Source organism: Rutidosis leptorrhynchoides, chromosome 2 (assembly GCF_046630445.1).
Source record: "Rutidosis leptorrhynchoides isolate AG116_Rl617_1_P2 chromosome 2, CSIRO_AGI_Rlap_v1, whole genome shotgun sequence".
In the NCBI taxonomy this organism is placed as follows: domain Eukaryota; kingdom Viridiplantae; phylum Streptophyta; class Magnoliopsida; order Asterales; family Asteraceae; genus Rutidosis; species Rutidosis leptorrhynchoides.
In genome coordinates, this window is record NC_092334.1 from 43,248,732 (window position 1) to 43,258,674 (window position 9,943).

The 9,943-nt window shown below is 33.0% G+C and overlaps 1 non-coding gene across 1 annotated transcript; it reads right to left on the reverse strand.

Moving 5' to 3' along the window:
* Positions 1-1,909: 1,909 nt before the first annotated feature.
* Positions 1,910-2,016, reverse strand: LOC139895372 (small nucleolar RNA R71). Its single transcript, XR_011775827.1, has one exon. It is a non-coding gene; the product is annotated as a small nucleolar RNA R71 (small nucleolar RNA).
* Positions 2,017-9,943: the final 7,927 nt, after the last annotated feature.

The window sequence follows — 9,943 nt, forward strand, 5'->3', positions numbered from 1 at the left end:
GTTTTATATTAACTAAATGAATAAATCACTTGTGTAAAATTGTATCGTATTTAATAGTATTTTGTAGCAAATATATAACTATTTTATACACCACCTCGCACACATCAAGTATTTTTGGCGCCGCTGCCGGGGAAAGCTAAAACACCGAAAGCGCAATGCTAAATATATATAAAAAAGATTTTTATTTTTATTATAAAAATATACGTTTTTAAAAAAAAAAATAATATATTCAAAAATATAAAAAGAAAAACAAAATTTATGTATTTTTAAGAGTTTGTTAAATATTTAAGTTTTATAAAGTTTCTTTATTTTTATTTTTAGTTTGTAAAAATATAAATTTTATTTAAATATTTTGTATTAATATAAAACTGAAAACTAAAAAAAATATATATATAAAAATCACGAGGCCTAGTACTGTAGCAACCCAAAGTCTGGCCCGAAATCCTAGCTCATGCGATCGCATGAACCCGAAGGCAAAACTTCATGCGACCGCATGAAGCTGTCTGACACGCCACAGTTGATCCCTTCCAGCAATAATTATGTAATTATTATTATTATTATTATTTAATTAAAACCCTAATTAGGTTTAGTATTTTTAATTATTTGTTTTAGTTTTTATTATTAATTTGTATTATTTAGTTTATTTAGTTTTAATAATTTATAAAATTAATACTTTTATAAAATAAGATTTATGTGCTTTAGAATTTTGTGACGCCGTTTTTATATTTTAGTACCTTTTTAAGTTATTGCCATTTGAGATATAGTATTTCTTTTAAGCTTTAATATTTTTAGACGCAACTTTTAATTCTTAGTTTTTAGTTCCTTTTTAAGTTTCGACGCGCTACTTTCTTATTTTTATATTTTTTTTTGACTTTTTATTTTTCGACGTTTTTCGACGCGCTCTTTTTCTTTCTTATTTTTCGCCGCTCTAGTTTTTAGGACTTAGATTTTTCTATTTCTTCTCTAAAATTTCTTGAAATTTCAACGAAAAATTATTTTAAGTGGTTAAATTGATGGACATCCAAATTTTCTGCTTCGTAGTAATAGTTGGATTTGTTAGTGGCTGAGTTGTGAGATTCCGATTTAAAGGGTTCTGGCTCCCTGCTGCATCTATTGGCTATTCGAAACGTGGGCAACAGCAGAAAAGTCTATTAATTTGATAACTTATATAATTTTTATCTTTTATAACTAATAGGATATTCAGTGAATGCACCGAGCAAAACGTTCACCACCTTTCGTACGTTCACCACCTGTAACTCGATCAAGACATCTTGCCAATATTGTCGCCGTTGATTTTTCTTTAGAATCGTCATCCAATCGACCAAGTACTCCAATTCAAATTTTCGATAATCCATTTTTTGAACCCAACCTCATAATTGAGAATCCGGAGGATATTCAGGGATAATTCAGAGATCCTGAACCACTAATCTTTCCTCTGGAACCACCAATCATTCAAACAGAGATTGTTGAGGAACCTACCATTAAATCAGAATCCTTTAGTGATTCAGATTCAACAAATTCAATCATGGAAAATCTGAAACCTCTAAGTATGGAAGACCGAATGAGAGCTAAACGCACTGGCCAAGGTCACGCAATTACTCAACCAGACATTAATGCGCCAGATTATGAAATCAAAGGACAAATCCTACACATGGTAACTAATCAATGCCAATTTAGTGGTGCGCTGAAGGAAGATCCAAATGAACATCTTCGTACATTTAATAGGATCTGCACTCTATTTAAAATAAGAGAAGTGGAGGATGAACAGATATATCTCATGTTATTTCCCTGGACTTTAAAGGGAGAAGCCAAAGATTGGTTGGAATCGTTACATGAAGGGGCGATTGATACATGGGATGTTTTAATTGAAAATTTTCTTAAACAATTCTTTCCGGCATCTAAAGCCGTGAGACTTCAAGGAGAAATTGTTACGTTCACACAAAAGCCAAATGAAACTTTATATGAAGCGTGGACAAGATTTGGAAAGTTATTAAGAGGATGTCCGCAACATGGTTTAGACACTTGTCAAATAGTACAAATATTCTACCAAGGATGCGACATCACTACACGAAAAGACATAGACATAGCAGCTGGTGGTTCCATTTTGAAGAAAACAACAACTGATGCTTACAAAATTATTGATAACACTGCTTCCCACTCACATGAGTGGTACCAAGAAAAAGATATCGTTAGATCATCTAAAGCAGCTAGAGCCAATTCTAGCCATGACTTAGATTCCATTTCTACAAAGATAGATGCTGTTGAGAGACGAATGGAAAAGATGACTAAAGATATTCACTCAATACGAATTAGTTGTGAGCAGTGTGGAGGACCACATTTGACAAAAGATTGTCTCAGTATTGAACTAACAATGGAACAAAGAGAGAATGTTTCATACATAAACCAAAGGCCTGGAAATAATTATCAGAATAATTATCAACCGCCAAGACCAATCTACAATCAAAACCAGAATTATAACCGAAATGTTCCATACAACAACCAACAAGGTCCTAGTAATCAACAAGTATCCAATAATACTTACAATCAGCAAAGACCTATTTTTCAAAACAAACCACCACAAACCGATGATAAAAAGCCAAATTTAGAAGATATGATGTCGAAGCTAGTTGAATCTCAAACACAGTTTTTCACATCTCAGAAACAAACCAATGAACAAAATGCTCAAGCATTTAGAAATCAACAAGATTCTATTCAAAATTTGGAACAAGAAGTAAGTAACCTAGCAAGGTTAATAGGTGAAAGAAAACCGGGAAGTCTACCTAGTGATACAAATTCTAACCCCCGGAATGAAAAAGCTAAAGCCATTACCACAAGAAGTGGTATTACACTTAAACCACCTGAAATACCTGTAATTTCTGATGAAGCTATTCCTACTCCACAAGAACCACAATCTGAACAAGATAAGGAAACAGAACCGATAGTTGAAAAGGTTAATGAAGATAACACAATTAAGGCTAAACCTTATGTTAAACCATACCAACCACCACTTCCTTACCCGAGTAAAATGAGAAAAGAGAGACTTGAAGCCGAGCAATCCAAATTTTTGGATATGTTTAAACAAATAAATGTCAATCTTCCTTTCATTGATGTGATTTCAGGAATGCCTAGATATGCCAAATTCTTGAAAGATCTAATCACAAATAGAAATAAAATGGAAGAACTCTCGGCTGTTACTATGAATGCTAATTGCTCTGCAATACTATTGAATAAGATACCAGAAAAATTATCAGATCCAGAAAGTTTCACAATTCCATATTTTCTGGGTAGTCTTAGTTTAATAGAAGCATTGGCAGACTTAGGTGCTAGTATAAATTTAATGCCGTATTCACTATACGCTAAACTAGACCTTGGAGAATTAAAACCAACACGAATAAGCATACAACTAGCCGATCGATCAGTAAAATATCCTAGAGGGATAATGGAGAACATGCTAGTTAAAGTTGGTACTTTAGTATTTCCAGTAGATTTTGTTATTCTGGATATGGAAGAAGATTCTCGAGTTCCTCTCATATTAGGAAGACCATTTTTAAATACGGCTAAAGCAATAATAGACGTGTTTGGTAAGAAACTGACCCTAAGTATAGAGGACGAGAGTGTTACCTTTTCAGTGGATAGAGCCATGCAACAACCGCAATCTGCAGATGATACATGTTATTATATTCAAACTACAGATTCACATGCAGAATTGTTAGAAGAATTTCCAGAATTACAAGGAACAGGAGAATGTTCTTTAGGAGAAGGAACTGAACCAATTGATGAAACTGAAATATTAGCTACACTTATGGCTAATGGAAATGAACCAACAACAGAAGAAATTCAAATGCTAAAAGAAGAAGACAGATATCGATATAAATCATCGATAGAAGAACCACTGACATTAGAATTAAAGCCACTTCCAAACCATTTGGAATATGCTTATTTACATGGTGAATCTGAATTACCTGTAATAATATCGTCTTCTTTTACTGAAAATGAAAAATCTCAACTCATTTCTGTGCTAAAAGCTCATAAACCAGCTGTTGCATGGAAAATTCATGATATTAAAGGAATAAGTCCTTCGTATTGCACACATAAAATCCTTATGGAAGAAGGTCATAAAACATATGTGCAACGCCAACAAAGACTAAATCCTAATATGCAAGCTGTTGTTAAGAAAGAAATTATTAAACTGCTTGATGCAGGTTTAATTTATCCAATTTCTGATAGTCCATGGGTATGCCCAGTTCAATGCGTGCCTAAAAAGGGTGGCATGACTGTCATCACAAATGAGAAAAATGAGCTTATTCCTACTAGGACTGTAACAGGATGACGTGTTTGTATTGATTATAGAAAATCAAATGACGCCACCAGAAAAGATCATTTTCCCTTACCTTTCATTGATCAAATGTTGGAAAGATTAGCCGGAAATAGTTACTATTGTTTTCTTGACAGTTTCTCCGGATATTTTCAAATTCCAATCGCACCCGAGGACCAAGAGAAAACCACGTTCACGTGCCCTTATGGTACTTTTGCTTACAAACGCATGCCATTTGGACTTTGCAATGCCCCTAAAACCTTTCAAAGGTGCATGATGGCGATTTTTCACGACATGATAGAAGAATGCATGGAAGTTTTCATGGATGATTTTTCAGTCTTCGGTGATACATTTGAATCATGTCTAGTTAATCTTGAACGAATGCTTATTAGATGCGAGCAATCAAATCTAGTACTTAATTGGGAGAAATGCCATTTCATGGTTAAAGAAGGCATCGTTCTTGGACATAAAATTTCAAAGGAAGGAATTGAAGTGGATAGAGCTAAAGTAGATGTAATTGCTAAACTTCCACATCCCACCAATGTTAGAGGAGTTAGGAGTTTTCTAGGGCATGCCGGGTTTTACCGACGTTTTATAAAAGATTTTTCTTAAATTGCCACTCCTATGAATAAACTTCTAGAAAAGGATGCTCCATTCATCTTTTCAGATGAATGCATCAAATCTTTTAATATTCTTAAAGAAAAACTCACTAATGCACCGATCATGATAACTCCAAATTGGAATCTACCATTTGAACTAATGTGCGATGCAAGTGATTTTGCAATGGGAGCCATTTTAGGACAAAGGATTGAAAAAAGATTTCAACCTATTTATTACGCTAGTAAAATGTTACAAGGAGCACAAACGAATTACACAACTACTGAAAAAGAACTCCTTGCTATTGTCTTTGCTTTTGACAAATTTCGTTCATATCTCGTTCTAGCTAAAACGGTGGTCTATACTGACCATTCTGCTCTTAGATACCTATTTTCGAAACAAGATGCCAAACCAAGATTAATCCGTTGGATCTTACTCTTACAAGAGTTCGATATTGAAATCTGAGATAAAAAGGGAGCAGAAAATCTCACCGCCGATCATCTTTCTCGTCTTGAAAATCCCGAATTAGAAGTTCTAAATGAATCGGCCATACAAGACAACTTTCCTGATGAATATCTATTGAAGATAGATTATAATGAAATTCCATGGTTTGCAGACTATGCAAACTATTTAGTATGTGGATTCCTTGAAAAAGGATTATCGTACCAAAAACGAAAGAAATTCTTCAGTGATAGAAAACACTATTTCTGGGAAGATCCACATTTGTTTAAAAGTTATCCCGATGGAATAATACGCCGATGTGTATTCAGAGATGAAGTTAGTCAAATCTTAAACCATTGTCACACAGGACCAACAGGAGGGCATTATGGGCCTCAGCTCACAGCAAGAAAAGTTTACGATGTTGGATTCTATTGGCCTACAATTTTCAAAGACGCACACCTTATTTGCAAATCCTGTGATGCTTGTCAAAGGGCCAAAAAAATAAGTCAACGTGATGAAATGCCACAAAATGTCATTCAAGTATGTGAAATATTTGACATTTGGGGTATTGACTTTATGGGTCCATTTCCAAAATCTCATAATAATCTCTACATTCTCGTTGCTATTGATTATGTATCTAAATGGGCGGAAGCACAAGCTCTCCCAACTAACGATGCACGAGTTGTAGTCAACTTTTTAAAACGTCTTTTTGCTAGGTTCGGAACACCGAAAGCTTTAATAAGTGATCGGGGTACTCATTTTTGTAATAATCAACTTGAGAAAGTTCTCAAAAGATATGGAGTAACTCATAAAATCTCCACTGCATATCATCCACAAACAAGTGGACAAGTTGAAAATACCAACCGAACATTAAAACGTATTCTAGAGAAAACCGTAGGATCAAATCCGAAGGAATGGTCCATGAAATTAGAGGATGCACTCTGGGCTTTTAGAACAGCCTACAAAACTCCAACTGGAACCACACTTTTTAGACTCGTTTACAGAAAAGCATGTCATCTTCCAGTAGAAATTGAACACAAAGCATTTCGGGCTTTGAAGACATGTAATCTTGATTTACATGAAGCTGGACGTCTACGATTAAGTCAATTAAACGAATTAGAAGAATTAAGACTTGAGGCATATGAAAATTCCTTAATCTATAAGGAAAGAACAAAGAAATGGCATGATAAAAGAATCAGAAGTTCAAAAGAATTTAAAGAAGGAGACAGAGTTCTTCTTTTCAATTCAAGATTCAAGCTATTTCCTGGAAAATTAAAATCAAGATGGTCTGGACCATTCGTAGTCAAAAGAGTTTTCCCATACGGAACAATAGAGTTAATAAATTCAAATGGGATTGAATTTAAAGTTAATGGCCACAGAGTTAAACATTACATACATGGTCCGATGGAAGTTGACAATGAAGTCAATCATAATTTCACCACCCAAGAAAACCTTCAAAATGAAAACATAAATATGTTATCAACAACATATGAAAAATCAAAATTGGAGAATAGGGATGATTCAAATTGGAGTGATGAAGAAGAATTCTTATACAAACCTCCCATTCCAAGAAACGAAGAAAAATGTGAACAAGAAGTTCAAATAGAAGTGAAAGAACCAAGAAAAGAACAACCGAAAAAGGTTTACAAACCAACTCGACTTACTAAAGTAGGAGACCCGGGTGAATTTATCATTTCTTGCTTGCTTAATGATGGTGCTGTATATAATGGACTCGCAGATTTAGGAGCAAGTGCAAATATTATGCCTCTTTCCTTATACAAAAGATTAGATATGGGTAAATTAAAACCAACCAAAATAGGTGTTCAATCATTTGACCTAACCATTAAACACCCGGTTGAAATAGCAAATAATTTACTTGTTAACGTGGGAAGTTTGACCTTTGTTGCAAACTTCATAGTGATTAATATGGAGGAAAACCTTGATATTCCTATAATTTTAGGTTGCCCATTTTTAGCAACCACCGAGGCGTTCATTGAAGTAAGAGAAGGTAGAATGACACTTAGGGATGGTGATAAATCGATCACCTTTGTGAATCAAAAGTTTAGATCTCCACCAATCAAAACTGTTAGACCAATAAAAATACATAAGTGTGGAGAAGATGAAGAAACACTTAATGATGATCCAATCACAAAGAACCCTGTTGATGATACAAAATTAGACGAACCCGTTTTTAACAGTTCAACGAAGAAACTTTATAAACGGATTCACGATGCTAGGATTAAGGGAAGCTTTAAGTTATGTAACCGATTATTATCCAATTTATCGCCAAAAGAAAAGGCAATGTTAGTTGAATTTGTGGAAGTTACGAAGGAAATCAACAAATGGATTGAAGCAAAAGTCAGAGATATACAAGTTGTTGATGATCCAATTAAAAATGAAGTTAATCACAATTTCAACACCACATCTAACTAAGTGTGGAGAGGTTCGAATCTTTTTAGGGTAATATGTATTTCTGTTAGAGTTAGATATTTTATTTTCATGTAGTCTTCGTGAATGGAATCCGAATGGTCTTTCCCTAGCAGACCCTAAAGAACTAGTCTTCTCCCCCCATTCTGAATTTTTATTTTTTTTAGGTTTTACGAGATGAAGAATTCCTTTGATCTGAACCATGGTCTAATGCTACACGCTTTGATCACTAAACGTAATAATGACACACTCCCGAGTGACCTGGTATCAGTAATAAGAGCCAAATTGGAGGGAGTAAGAAAAGAACTCAGAAACGATCATAATAAGTTACATTTTGGTAAAGGAAAATCAAAATCCGCAGCGAAAAGAAGAGCACGACACCTTGAAAAATGTCACAAATGCGGAAAATGGTCACACGAAGGAAAATGCTCGATGAATCAGACATATTCCAATACCGAGTTCGTTACTTTATGCAGAGATGGACCGTTCATATGTTTAGAAGAAAAAACGTTGAATGCTCGAGGTTATGCCTATGTAGCTATGGAAAACCAATTAGTCCGACTATCTTATGAGTGGGCTAAAGCAGGTCACTGAGAATTCTATCTCACAGGTAAGTATGTACAGTTTTTATTTTTATTTTATTGCTTTTAACCTTTTGATAATAAACGCTAAATTGTTCGCTATAAAGTATTAAATTGATACTCAATAAAATTAGGTTTTGCGATCGAAATTATTGATATCATACAAAAATTTATTACATCACTGCGAAATTTACCGTTTATTCTTAAGGTATAAATATCTTTAATCGATCAAACCAAAATATTTCAAAAATTCGTCAGGAGTAAAACTAGGTAATATAGCCGAAATTACTTTACCGAAAAGAGGGGCGTATATTTTTGATAATATTTGATTGATTAAAGTGGGATAAAAGACCAAAAAGATTTTTAATTTTTAATTTTACTATGTTTTTAAATTTAATATATAAATATTTAATTAATATTGTAAAACTTTTAAAATCAATATATTTAAGTTTGTAAATATTTAAATTTTTTTTTTTATGTTTTTAATATAAGTTTGTATGTATAAAAACAAAATTATAATATAAATTTGGTGTGAATTTTTAAAATTTTAATAATATGAATTTTTAATTTTATGCATTTAAGTTTGGTGTGAATTTAAAAACAAAAATTTACTTTATTTCGTTAAGTTAAAAATGTGATTTTTAAAATTCGTCGTGTGTTGAAAACTAGGTCGTTGAACCGAAATTGCTCTACCCAAGGGAGGGACGAGAACTTTTATTATCATTATTTTTAATCTTATTGAATTAAATTATGCCAAAAACATTTAAAAAACCCAAAAATTTTTGCTTTTAAAACAACCGCGTTTAAAAATGACAAATTTTAAAATTTTGTCGAGGGACGGACTAGGACAACGATCCGAAACACCCTCATCCTAAAAAGAAACAAAATTTTAATTTTTAATTAATTATATGTTTTATTAAGTATAAGGTTTTATAAAAAAAAAAAAAAAGCAAAAAATCACTGTACCCGGACCCCATGCGATCGCATGGGGTTTGCCTTGAATATCTATGTGATCGCATGGATAGAAAATTCAGGCCAGGATCAAAAGCAGTCGACTGCTTCTGTCCACTCCACAAACACACACACATATCACGAAAATACACCCAAATAATCTCTAAAAATCGCAAATTTTCACCGTAATTCGTCAAATTTCTTGCTCTAATCATGCCTAGGTTCGGATTCTTCAACAAAAAGGTAAAAATTACACTCCTAAACTCATAAATTTTCTAGTTTTTGTGATAATTACCAATATTTTATCTAATTTGATTTTGTTAATTTCTAGTGTAATTAGTGTTAAATTGTTAGTATTTTATGCATGCATAACCTAGATTGATGCTATTTAACATGATTTGAAGCCAAAAACTTCAAAAATTTTAGAAATTTAAGGTTTGTGTTCTTGAGCAATTTGGGGCTTTTTGATATAAACAGGTTATGGCTGATTTTTGTCATGAATTATTGCTAAATTAAGTAGTGTAACATGTTTAGGTAGCTAAATGATCCAAACTTTGATCCTAAACATGATTTTTGAGAATTAAAGTAGACTTTTTAGGTCCAAAATTTATGAACTTGATTAATTTGATAT